Source organism: Marmota monax, unplaced genomic scaffold, assembly GCF_021218885.2.
Source record: "Marmota monax isolate L192 unplaced genomic scaffold, Marmota_monax_Labrador192_F-V1.1 WCK01_AAM20220418_F8-fsc00090, whole genome shotgun sequence".
Classification (NCBI taxonomy): Eukaryota; Metazoa; Chordata; class Mammalia; order Rodentia; family Sciuridae; genus Marmota; species Marmota monax.
The window spans coordinates 5,430,750-5,444,748 of NW_026695219.1; the positions used below are offsets into that span (position 1 = coordinate 5,430,750).

A 13,999-nucleotide genomic window follows, 5' to 3' on the forward strand; every position below is an offset into this window, starting at 1 on the left:
CACCATGATAGAGCACAGCTCATGTTTGAATGTGTATCTATTCTATTCATGACCAAGAAGCTCTGAACAAATAGAGCATGTGATGACTGGGACACTCCTGACATTGAGCAAGCTTATGAGGCAGCAGGTGGGCAGGGCACAGGGTGAGGCTCTGCACCCTGCTTCATCTGCAAACCACATTCATTAAAGCACAGGACTATTCAACAAGCCAGTGGGGGCTCTGACAGTCTCTCTCTGTAAATGGTTTAGTAGACCTGGAGCCCCACCACAGTTTGATCACAGACAACATCCAAGGTCAGAGAAGATCATTGCAGCCTAACAATTTTTTTATTCTTTTATTTATTTATTTATTTGTTTTGGAAGGAGCCACTGCTCTAGGGCCTGTATAAACAAACCCTGGCAGAATCTTAGACCACTTCATTAAGACTTAGGTTTTTTTTTCCAGTGACACCATTCATTGATTAGTAGTTAGATATGGTGGACTTATTTTTATTCTCTAGGATGCTGATTCCCTGATGCTGGCCTGTAAAAAGTGTCATCCTGTACTAAGCTATTTATACTCCACAGGGAAGAAAATGTAGTCTATGGAGGGAATCTCTCCCCCTAATTCAATGTATTCATTTAATCTGATATTATATCTTTCCTTTGTATTCTAGAGTTTAAAAAATAACCCTTCTTGCTAAAAGTATGAGTAAACAAACAAATCTGGAATGTAGATTTCAAAAGAAGACTCTTTCTTCTAAAGAATCAATATAATGAAAAACATTTATTTTGGGAGGTACTAGAGATTTAACCCAGAGGTGCTTTACCACTAAGCTGTATCCCTATCCACTTTTGTTTTTCTGTTTTGAGACAGGGACTCTCTAAGTTTGCTTAGGGTCTCCCTAAGTTGCTAAAGCTGGTCTTGAACTTACCATCTTCCTGCCTCAGCTTCCTCCTGCCTTAGCCTCCTGAGCCATTGTGATTACAAGTGTGTGCCACCACACCCGTCAACAATATATATATATTTAAAGATCTTAATTGACTTTATTTTCCATTATAGAATTGGGCAACACTTCATTCCATAAAATAGAATAAGTGTTCCCCTTTTTTTAAAAAAAAAGTGTGGCAGGACCAATCCAGGGACTGGATTAAATCTTGGAAAACAAATTTATAAAGGACATTTCTGAAACAATGGTGGAAATTGAATATGAACTGTTTTTTAGGCTGATATAATTCACGCTAATTTTCCTTTTTGCCAGGTATCTGTGTTCATGTTGTTTTTGTTTTGCAGTGCTGGAAATGGAACCCAGGGCTTCACAGATGCTAGGCAAGTGCTCTACCACTCTATGTCCCATTCCCAAGCTAATTTTCTTAGGTGAAGAATATTTTATTTCTCCTTAGGGGTACATGAAAGAGTATTTAGGGATGAAGTAGTTGGAAGGATGCAACTTTCGAAAAGTCTGCCAAAGAAAAGTTAAATAAAGCCAATGTGGCCAAATGGAAACACGCTGTGAATATAGATGAAGGGGATATTTATATTTATTATGATATTAATTCAACTTTTTAGTAAGACATTTCTTAAAAAAAAAACTTGTGAAATTTTTTGTGAACTTTATTTTTCCTTAAAATAAAGATTTTTTTTTCAAAACAAATTTTAAAAATTCAGGATAAAACCAAGAAGAAAAGCTTCAATTCTTCTTGATAAATATTTCATGGATATAACATGTTTGGGTTGTACTCTCTTCCCTGACATAAACTACTTTTTTTTCTTCTTCTTTGGGACAGAATCTTGCTATGCTGCACAAACTGCCTTGAACTGTTGGGCTCAAGTGATCTTCTGACTTCAGCCTCCTCAGTAGCTGGAACTACAGGTGTGTGCCTCTTCTTGACCAGCTTTGAACTATTTTAAAATAAAGCATTTTAGAAATAGTGCAACTATCCCCCATATTTCTGAAATTATACTCATATGTAATAATTTTTTTATATTAAAATAAAAGTTTGAGAATACACATTGATTCTTCTTCTTTAACTATTATGAGTCCAGAAATTCTGGAAGTCTATTGAGTGCTGCTCCAGGGCTTGGCTTGTGCTTTGCAGTGTTCTCCAGCATTCTTTATGACATGGCACACATAGAAGATGGTGATATTTTTATGGTCAATGGGGTGAGGCTGCTAATATCTGAAGGCGACCAGCCCAGAATCTCTGGCTGCCCCGAGGATGAAGGGTCACTCTCTTGGCGCCCCCAGGAACCATCTGGGCCACACAAATGTGCCATGGTCCACAGGTTGGGTAACTCTGCTTCTATGCACAAAAGTGCTGTGAATTGCTTTCAACATGATTTGAAACATTAGCTTGAAAAAAGTCTATTTAGTCCAATATTCTGTGGATTCATACTGAGTATACTATGACTAGGTTTAGATGTCACTGTATATTTGTGATTGCACTAAATACCAGCGCAGTTACCCATCTCTCTAACATGTTCTGTCTGCATCATCACTCATCCTAACACTTTTTAAGATGGATCTCGAGTTGTAACAATGTTAACAAAGGGGCAGACTCCTACAGGAGAATATGGAGCAATCTGAGTTCATGTTCTATCTCTGGCTTTTGTGATTCAGTCCAACTTGAATGGATTGAGATGAGGCAAGGAAATACTGTGGAAACAGAAGCCTTGACAGGGAAAGCTAACCCAGTTTAATCTAAACTTTTAAAATGAAGTATCATCTCCTATTTAAAGCTCAAAAATTTTAAGGTCTATGTGACTAATTTAAATGTAGTGAAGTTCTGTTAGAGGTCTGCTGGTTTCTTTCCTTTTTTTTTTTGCAGTGTTGGGGTGGAACCCACAGCCTCACACATGCTACGCAAGTGCTCTACCACTGAGCTGCACCCCCAGCTAGGAGGCTGTTTCAATGAAGAGAAAAGGTAGTTTTTAAATCCTTCCTGGTGCACATAGATACTTGGGGCCGTTGGTGTGGCTCAGTGACAGAGGGAGTGCTTAGTGTGTGCAAGGTCTTGGGTTTGATCCCCAGTACCACAAACAAAAATCTACAAAACACAAACCAAAATAACACAGTTACCTGGTCTTGATCCCTGAGAGATTCTCATTTAATTAGTCTTGTATACATTTTTGTGTGTGTGCTGGGATCTAATCAAGCGACACATATGCTAAGCATGCTCTGTCACTGAGCCACACCCCAGCCCTGGACATTCTAAGTTGATTTTAATGAGCTACCAGTTACTGAGGCCTAGAATCAGAGATGTTAGTAAAATACAGAGAAGCATAAACTGTTTTGCAGGAGCTGAGGGTGTAGCTCAAATGTAGAGCAGGTGCTAAGCATGCTTGAAGCCCTGGGTTCCATCTCCAACACCAACTATGAAAAAGTGTTTACAAATGTGAAATATAAGTTTTATGAAGTAACTAATACAATTTCCTTTCTGGATTCTCCTAATTTCCCAACATGGATAACTCATTCACGAGTTCCTGTGGTCTCATTTTTTTCTGTTACTCAGCAAGAACCCACATGCCTGTGACTGGCACAAAGAAATATCTGGACAGTATCTGTGTAAGAATGTGTGAGGCTGCTCTTGACAGACAATGTGCTTTCTTTTTAAAGCCAAATACTACTGCTTTTTTGTCATTTATCAGTAGAGATTAATCATGTTTTTGCTTCCTTCTTGTGAACTTGGACATCTTGGATTTCCCTGCATTGACTGAACATCTGGATTGTGTGCCAGAGAGTAGCCAGAAAATAAAGTCATTGGACCATTGCTTAATTCCAGACTCAAATTCCAACTATTTTTTTCATAATGTGAATTTGATGATCAAAATAAAACATGGAAACAAGATCATCCCAAAGTCCAGAGTAAAAGTACAAATTTGATCCTGAGGTCTGCAGGATTAGTTTAGTCTGATCTTGGAGAAGTTAAAATCATTAGACTCAGGTATCCTAATAATGATGACAATGACAAGAATGGTGGTCGATAAAACTATGACTGTCAGGATCTAACAGAAGCTATCTGTTAGACCCATTCACTCATTTAATTTTCTCTAATACTGTATTATTATCATTCCCATTTTATAGGTGGGGAAACAGACACAGAGAGACTGGTTCTAGACTTGATTTTGCCTTTAATCAACTGTGTGAGTATAGCTATATAACACTGGACCTCAATTTTCTTCTCAATTTTCTAGTTGGATTAGTGAATCTTCACGAGTGCTTTCTACTTGATGGTTCTGTAACTTTGTGAGTCATTAATTCCTAATGCTCTCTGATTTCCTGTTTCATTTAACCAAGACAATCCATTTCTTGTTTTTTTTTCTCTTCTTCTTCTTCTTTTTGGGGATACTAGGGATTGAACTCGGGGGGGGGGGCACTTAACCACTGAGCCACATCCCCTGCCCGCCTTTTTTTTTAATATATATTTTTAATTTACAGACAGGGTCTCACTGAGTTGCTAAGTGCCTTGCTAAATTGCTGAGGCTGGTTTTGAACTTGAGATCTTCCTGCCTCAGCCCCCAGAGCCACTGGGATTACAGGCATGTGCCACCCTGCCCAGTGACAATTCATTTCTTATTGATTTCGTGTAGTGACTCACTCTTTTTCTATCATTGCTCTACTTTGTATTCTATCAATCTCTGTCCCCATTCCTTCAAACTCTTCTACATTTTGACAAACTTCTCTTTTAGATGTAGATGGCTTGTCTACATATATCAACACTGGAGTTGAGGGCTCCTAAAAGGAGCCAAATTCAAGTCTTGGAACATTAGTGAGTCAAGTAATGTCATTTTCCTGAAAATAACACAGTGTCAAAATGAGAGAGAAAAGGATGAAAATGACTACAGGAACTGAAGTACCAGTTGAGTCATGACACCTCAGTGTAAGTTACTGCCTTCTTTCATACTATTTTAATGAATATTGATCGTATAACTGCTACTATAATTCTTGTGATTTAAAGAATGATAGTCATAGCATACAAACACATGAATAAAGATGCAACTAGAAAGATCAGAGTTTCCATTCTCCTTCCAAATTTGAATGAAATTGGGAAAGTAGGGTGACAAATACTCAAGAAACTTCAGAGGACTGAGGTTTTCTGTTTATTCTAAAGAGTTAGGGAAACAACGGACAGTGACTTATCCCAGAAAAACAACTATTTAAAGGCTAATCCAAATGTACAATAGCAGATTTCTAAAACACTCAGGTCTTTTTCTCTGCCATCGAAACCTTGAAATGTGTGTTTTTCTATTCTCTGTCTGCAAATATGAGGATTCTCATGGTCATTATATTAAGAAATTACATTTAAAAAAGCAAGATAGGTAGGGGTAAATATTCTCAGCTATGTATGCCTACCTGGCAATTCTAACACTCAATTCTTTATTTTATATGAAACTGTAAAGTTTGTGGATTCCTCCAAGTATTCAAGTGACTCACATCAATGAAGGCGGTAAAGATGTTGGGCTAAAACACCATCGGAAACGTCTTTGTCAGCAGGGAGCAGAAGTTATATTAATTAAGATGTACCGAGAAGGTACAGGGTACACTCCCAACTAGTCACAAAGCTATTTTAATCCTAATTAAGGATGTTCCTTCCTGGCATTTTGCAACATAGGGAATTAGAATAAAAAAGTTTGTAGCATTTCTAGAAGTAAGGTCAACAGACTCAGATTGCATCCCTTTCGCTAAGCTAGGCATATTTTGATAGACAGCTACCATTTTAATGAATCGATATTTATTCAATCTAGGTTTGGAAAAGGTTCAGAGTGAAAGGATCAGAAATAGATAAGACTCTGGTGGAAAAGTGAAGGACTTGGTTTATTGAGAAATAATCACTGACCCTATAAAGGAAGAGTATGTGGAAGGGAGGAGTTCTCCCCATACGGGAAAACTGACATGCTCTGGGACCATTGCCCTGGGGTCTGGCAGCTCAGCACACAGACCCTTGATAAGAAAGATATCAGTATATCCTTTCCCAGAAACATAAGATACCATCAGGAGTTTTATCCTTAGATAAGTTCATTAATCAGGGTACTTTGGTGATTCATTCATTATAGAAACTTAGTGTTTTTTGTATAGGTTTTGAAAACCTGATGGAATTGTCAAGAAATTTTCTCACTGTATCTCATCACATGTATAGGCTGATGGCAAATCTTTGGATGTGATGGTGAGCTGACATTTTATCCACTGTAAAGAATTTTATCCATGAACACTTTCAAGCCTTAGTGAGTGGATACAACTTTCATCATTGGAAAGAACAAGTTAAATGATTCAGGGCAAATTAATAAGAGGTAGCCTCCATGTCCTCTGGATTTTGCATTCCTGGTAAATCACTGATTTTCAAATAACAGGCACTGTGCTCATCTTCCAAGTCTGAAATGATTTCAGAATAAAGAATTTGGGTAAAACTCAGAGATTAAGTGTCAGAGCTCCTTAAAAAGACTTTCCCAAATGAGAAAAAATAAAAGAGAAAAGCATAATTGTTTGATTCATGGTGATGGAGAATATTGAGGTTGTGAGGATGAAAATACTTTTTTTTTTTTTTTGCTTTTTTCAATTTTAAAGCTGGAAGAGCATGTGAATAAGAATGGTTTGTGTTGGCACCAGCAGAATTGACATTTGGGAGAGGAGAGAGAGCTAGATTTTAGCTAGAGAACTAGATCCTGAGCTTGCTTAGTTTTACCAGGAAGCAACAAATGCAATAGAGCTCACCCTAACACCCATGTGTAACTCATGTGTACCTTTGGTTAATACTTTCTAGACCAGAACCCAGGAAATAGTAGTATGTGACATCAACATTAATTTGCATGTATAACTCTGTCCATTAAAAGACCAATAAACAGGCAGTTTAATAGGACATTATGCCACAGATTACTTTAATCGGCTCACCATATTGATTTCTGAGCATTCTCTGTTTATCAGAACAAAGTTTCATTTTTTTCCTAATTACTTTGCAATATCTTGCTGTGTTCCATGGCTTTTGCAACATATATTTTACATTATAGGAAATCCTCTACCACAATTAACATCAAACAGGTTATCACCACCAGGATTAACATGATCAAAATAACACTGACCAACTTCATGTTGGCAGAAAAAAAAATAAAGATGCAAAAAGATGGATAGATAGATGTAATATTGTTGTATGAGGGATTTTTGCCTGGATTCAATCTAAATACATCTCAAAAAATTGTAAAATAGAATCTACCAGCTAAAACTAATGAGCACAAAACTGCATTGATTTGGCCCAGGGTGGACAAATAGAACATCTGGCATATTTGGCACCAATGACACAGCTGGCATTGTTGGAAACGTTTCTGCAGAAGGTACAGATGCAGAAATGGGAGAATTGGTACAAACAGTGCAGATGGAACAGTTGGAACAGATGACAGTGGGCAGAGCTGGCGATGCTGGCACAGGTGTCATAACCTCAACAGCTGGCACAAGTTGTGACAATCCTGGGATTTCTTAGTACAAGGCACATGTTCATTTTGGCTTTGGCTGCAGAGAGATAAGAGCATTTTATAATTAGTAAATGTGCCATTTAAAAAAGAACTTTTTTCCCCTCCATCCTTAAGGACATCCACCTCCAACTGTTAAAGCTTGGAATGTAGAGCATTTTTGCAAATTAGAATTTCCCCGAGAAAGTCATAATTGATAAATACAGATTTCATAGAAGAGGCAATTAGATATTTTTGTTCTGGTATAGATAAAATTCATGAATGGGATTTCTCCATAGAAGTTTTGTGGGGAATAAAGGTCAGATTTTTGGAAGTGAAAGTACACTTTGCATTTAAACAAAATTTATTTGTTATCAAATTAGAGGGTTGTTTGTTTCTGATGTATAGTGAATATTTCTCATTTATATGAAATTTCTGTAGAGTCACACTCAAAGATATGGCACAGAATTAGAAACCTGTCTACAGAACAGGTTGGGAAAAGAGAAAAAATACTGGAATATAAAATATGGAGAAATCATGATATTGCCACTTTCAAATACCAATGGGACTTGGCTCCAATTTCATCTAAAAATGCTTTAATTTGGGGAGTGAATTAAAAATACAATATAATATAATCTTCTAGGTAATGACAGTTAATACCAGATGAAAAGTTGAAAGAACAAAGCAACTTGTTAGGTAGTGGCTAGAAATTATTATTTTCTTATTATGTTTTGATTGTAACTAAAGTATGTTTTTATCATGAAGAAACCAAAAACTACTATTTAATTGTAAAAGAATAAAAACTTCACAAGGGATTAAGTAATAGGATCTTAATTTTTAAAGTCCTTTGAGTTTTTTCTTTCTTTTCTTGGCACTTTTTTTTTTTTTAACCCAGGGTTTTTTAACCACTAAGTCACATCACCACCCCTGTTTACTTTTTATTTGAGATAGAGTCTCACTAAGTTGCTGAGGCTGGCTTTGAACTTGTGATCCTCCTGCTTCAACCTCCCATGCAGTTGGGATTATAGACCTGTATCACCATGCCTGGCCTAGGTTCTTAATTTTTAAGCACATTCTCTTGAACGTAGTGGGTTCTCATAATCTTGTTGAATAAATTAACCTACAGTCTAAAAAATATTAATATTTAGAATTTTAAAAAATCAATAATCACTCTTGGTATTAATGTATAATCTTCTAATGGGAATAAACAAAACAAAACAGGCCTCAGTCTTCCTTAAGGCCTCAAATTTTACACATACAAAAAATATATAATAATTTACACACACATTTTAACTGTCTTCCTTCCCCCAAGGGACATCATAGATAAGGAAAAACTGGTTGGATGTTATCAATTTTATGTTCCCAAGAAAATTCAAAATTCTCTAGGTTTTCCAGTTTATTATGAACTAAAATAAGCATAATAAATCAGCTTCCATTCATAATCAAGGCAAAACAGTGAATGTTTTATATGTATGCTGAGACTTTTGGGAAACCACTACAATAAGGGTTAAGGATTTCTTAGGAGATGTCAAGTCCATGACCATTGAAAACCTGCTGTCTTTGTTTCCTGCATATTCTTACCTATATTTAATAAAAACAACAGTTTAAAGTCATTTAAACTTATCTGATTTCAATTTCTTTGTCACTTCTATTTTGTTATAACCTCATGTTGAACCCGACTAAACTATTCTTGTTATTCAGAACTTTAGTTCTATCACTTAACTTTTATTTTTTTAACTGAGCTCACAAAAATGTTTCTGCTTAAAACAGATAAAATACATTAATGTGTTAACTATATTTTTGCAACATAGAGCAAGTAAGAGACGGAGGAGGAGGCAAGAAGGCTTACTGTTCCCTCTGGGCACAAAGATGATGACAGATGGGTCAGTTCACAGGAACAGGCTGGAAATGTCCATCTTCACTTGGTTGAAACACCACTTCATGGCTGAGACTCAGATGAACATTGCTTCTAATCAATAAGTACTTTATGAAAAATGATCAATTCGGGGGTCTAACAAAGAAGGGTATTTCCAGGTTTTGGCATTTGAGAGGTCGGCAAAAGTTTTTCTGAAGGGTAAGGATGAGGGTGAATCATTCCTTTGAGCCTCTGCCTTCTTTAGGAATTAAATGAAAATTAAACATGAAAGATGCAATCTGCTGCAGCAATTTGATTCCTCCATCATTGTCCCAGCCACTGTCTATTTCTAAGCACATTGAACTTTCCAATTTATTGGCATCTCATCTTATGTAAATATCCTTTTCCTTCTCTTAGCTCCAAGACATCAGGATGTGCTTTTATTCCACCCTTCAAACAGTTGCTCCACATTATGCCTCTCCGCTGTCCCTGGAGGGCTTTGAAGAGCTATGTGAGCTGGGATTTATGGGGGTAGGGTGTGAGCGGGGTTCTTTCATGTGGAGCAGCTTCTCATCTCCACATGGTAACTTGGGATACATATTTTTCCTGGGCTCAAAAAAAAAATGTTATGTATATCTGTTATGTTGGAGAGGTAGCGAACAAAAATAAAGTATAACCATCTGAAATAAAACCATTTAAAAGTGCAAAACAAAAATCCAAGGGAAATTTATACATTAATTTCAGAACTTGAGAAAATTGGATATTCAGACATCATCTCCTTCTATCTTTCCCACATTCTCCTGATGTATTAGCCACAGTCCCTAAAATCCCAGCCCTAGCTCCTCTTTGGAGTCATGCACATTAGCTCATGCAGTGGGTATAGCACCAAGGTGTGTTATCAATGAGCTCCTTTGTGTGAAGGTAATGTTTTCCATTCCTTGCTTCACCATGGGAGACTGTGTGACAATGATCAAGATTCAATGACAGGGGCTGGGGGTGTAGGCCAGTAGTAGAGCACAACATGCATGGTGCCCTGGGTCTAATCCCCAGCACCACACCCACATGAACACACAAAAGATGCAATGACTCAGCAATAAAGTGAGCCACTCTCATTGGAAGTGGGAAAGGAGGGAAGGAGATACAGGTAAATACTAGATGGGTATATATAAATATTCATTTAATGGAATCAGAGTAGTCCTACAAGGAGGTTATTTTACTCTTGTTTCATTGTAGCTTATACTCAAGTTTATTATTGGTGATCTATGATTTAGAACTTGCAAACAAATCAAGATTTTAGCTACTATCTATTCTCCAAAACTATTGTGCTGATACAAATACAGTGTGAATACATCTTCTCTTTTAAAAATGTTTCAGTTTGAAAAAAATATATAAAACATATAAAAGAAGTAGATAGGGTGTTGACTCAGGTACTTATTACCTCGTTTAATAATTACTTACATTTTGCTAATTTTGTTTCATCTTTCCCCCACTTTCTCCACCTTTCCTAGAGTATTTAAAGAATATTCAAAATGTCATGTCACCCTGAAATACTAATACAATATTCATTCCTAACCAACAAGGGCAACTTTTCAAAACTACAATAACCCAAAATAGCAGTCGTGTGTTCCTTCAACATGAACTCATTCCTAATCCATCTCTGGGTTCTCCTGCTTATCTCAGAGGTGGTTTTTATAGTTGGTTTGTTCAAATCAGAACCCAAACAAAGTTCTGATTATGTTTCTTAGTTTTATTAATTGACTTTTTTCATTTTATTGGTTAGATAAACCAGGTCATTTGTCCATACACTGTCTTACATTCTATTGGCCAACAGTTTGCTTATAAAGATATTTATAGCCTGGTCCTCTGTCCACTGAATCTCCTGTAACTCTTATCTACATCTCTAGACTTGATTAGTTTCAGGTCCAATTTTTAGATAAGAACACTGTGTAGTTGGTGCTGTATACTTCCTATTGCATCACTTTATGGGACACAAACTATTTGATTATTCCATTTTTATTGACATTGAAAATTTTCAGTGAGTTCAAATGGTATATATTCTTGATTTTGAAGACTATATTCATCTATTCTCAAGCTTCTTTCCATATATGGATATTGCTAATTTTATCTCAATATCTTTTTACTGAGATATATATAGATTATTTTAGGTATCCTCTTGGCTAAATGAATTTAACTAATTTGTTTTCATTATAAACAAATATTCTTTGATATATACTTTATTAGCAAACAGCCAATGGAAAAATTAACTTTAAGGACACACACACACACTCCTGGAGTTTCTTATAACATGTTTTACATACACTGTTCTTATCTATATATCCTTGGAGACTAAGTCTACATAATAACATGCTTTGTGTGTCCAAGTGCACAGGCCATTTGCAGGTTGACTGATGAATAATAGATTAGAGTACCGAAGATCAGTTAGCAATTGCAGGACTCAGAGTGAATATCTGTAGTCTGGTTAATTTCAGCTATATTTGCAAAAAAAAAAAAAAAAAAAAAAAAAAAATTTAGGTCAACTATTCATTGATATAATCATTTCAATATGATAGTTGTTCCATTGACTTGATTTTTACTTCAAATCCTTGGTAAATAAATAGAATACATGACATGCAGATGCTAATGCACAGTAAGTGGGGAATAGAGTTACTTTAGATTAGATAGAGGGGAGTGCAGGGAGGAGAGGGGGTGTGGAGATAGGAAGGATAGTAGAATGAAACAGACATTATTACCTTATGTACATATGACTACATGACCAATGTGATTCTGCAACAATTACAATCAGAAAAATGAGAAATTATACTCCATTTATGTATGGTATATCAAAGTGCGTAAGTGTATTCTACTGTCATGTATAACTAATTAGAACAAATAAAAAAAACAGAATACATGAAAATATAGCAAAAGATTTCGGAGTGGTTAAATGATAGAATAACTCCAAAATAAACATTCAAGTTTGAAATCCTATGAAAAATATACACTAAAATGATTAGTTGAAATAGATAATGGCTGAATAAATAAAATGAAAAGTTTATGAAATTAAGTGTTTAATAGCTATTTAAAATATTTTAATATTTGAAATTCTTAGTGTTTCTTTGAAAATGAAGGTGTAATATCACTGGACTAGGATTAAGGAACACAAAATTGAATGTTTTCCAGTGATGATTGATAATAACTATAGACAATCTCTGTAACAATAAAACATTTCAAATTTTTTAAAAATCTTAATTAGGAAAAATGTCTTATTTTTGTACAAAGATTGAGGTTTCATTTTATCATTTCATTTGATCATTATGATAACCTGATGGGAAAAGACATTTGAACAGATGAGAGATCAGAGAGGGAGAAATCAAATACCTTATGCAAGGTCATATAACCAATAAAAGACAAATCCAGTTATCAGGGTCAATGCTCAATCCAATTTGGACTTACTTCATTTTGTTCTACAAAAAACATTTACCTTTACTTTTTCCTACAGATGCTCTGAAGCTGGGCCTGTCCAAGGCACTGTGGAAGATTCCAGTTTGAGAATATATCACCTGCTTCAGGGTTTCAGGAAGCTTTGGTATCAGAAGATTTCCACAGTCTATTTCCCATTTATCTGAAAGAGGACATTTGTTTGCCTTTATTATTCTTGTCTCTCTAAGATATCTCCATCTTTAAAAGCTCCCCACTCCCTTATTTTACTGACAGGAAAGCTGGAATTTTATGTCGTCTTCTCCTTTTCTGTGTTTCATTTATGAGAACAGAAAAACAGTTGGAGAGAGGCAAGGTATACCACTTTTGTAAAATATTCATAAGATTCGCTAGCTAATGTGATTCTCTCCCACCAAAATATGAAAGTTTTCCCTGGAAGACATATTTTTATTGTAGTTTTTTTTTTTTCCTTCCTAATGTTTGTACACCCTATGTTGGAAAGGATTTCTACATTAAGCTCCACAAATTTTCAACATGACTTCTGACAGATTTGATTAAAAAAAAAAAAAAACCCTGATACTGTCTTTCATGTTCTCCTGAAATATAAAAAAATACATTTAATTAGAAATCATTCTGGTTAAATATGTGTAAGTAGAGATATGCATTGTTTATCTTAAGAGGTTTTCCTAATCTTGTAAAAACCATGACTGTTAAAATTGGGAAGTAATATTTTCTCATTGATTAGTATCTGATTTGGGGGCCTTTTTTCTGGATATGGAGAAAGTATATGGTGCTTTTGAGACAATTGCGAAAGTGGATATGGGGAAAAATTAAAAACTTGAAATTACTAAGCCCTCTCAAAATAAACAGATTAGAAAACAAACAAACAAACAAACAAAAACTCTTCAAAGTTCTACGGTTCATAATCATTATAAAAAAAAAGGTTTTCCAGTCATTTCATTCACTTTAAAAAACAAAGTGGAGCTGGAGGTGTGGCTCAGTGGTAGAGCTCTCGCCTATCATGCCTGAGGTCCTGGTTTGCATCTCCAGCCCTGGGATAAACAAAGCAGAACAAAACAAAAAACAAAGTGAATTGTATTTTAATTATGATGACAACAACAAAATCAGAGTTATAAGGAAAAAAATCTTAAATGTTTAGCTATCAGAGTGTGATTTGAAGAAACTCGGGAATCTTTAAGAATAACAAAATTTACAAAAACAATCTTTGATGAATTGAACATTGAGAAGCTATCTTGCATTTTGACCTCCTTGAATCTAGAACTCTCTTTGCT

The 13,999-nt window shown here is 35.5% G+C and overlaps 1 long non-coding RNA gene across 2 annotated transcripts in view; it reads left to right on the forward strand.

The window, feature by feature from the left end:
• LOC131423746 (uncharacterized) overlaps nucleotides 1-13,619 on the forward strand; it is a 52,539-nt gene extending 38,920 nt beyond the window's left edge. The window contains exons 2-6 of one of the 2 annotated variants that reach the window (XR_009225709.1): nucleotides 1,768-1,853; nucleotides 2,809-2,904; nucleotides 4,065-4,123; nucleotides 4,670-4,860; nucleotides 12,769-13,619. This is a non-coding gene — a long non-coding RNA (uncharacterized LOC131423746). The remainder of the gene's footprint in view (nucleotides 1-1,767; nucleotides 1,854-2,808; nucleotides 2,905-4,064; nucleotides 4,124-4,669; nucleotides 4,861-12,768) is intronic. The other variant, XR_009225710.1, reaches the window with a different exon arrangement.
• The last annotated feature ends 380 nt before the right edge of the window (nucleotides 13,620-13,999 follow it).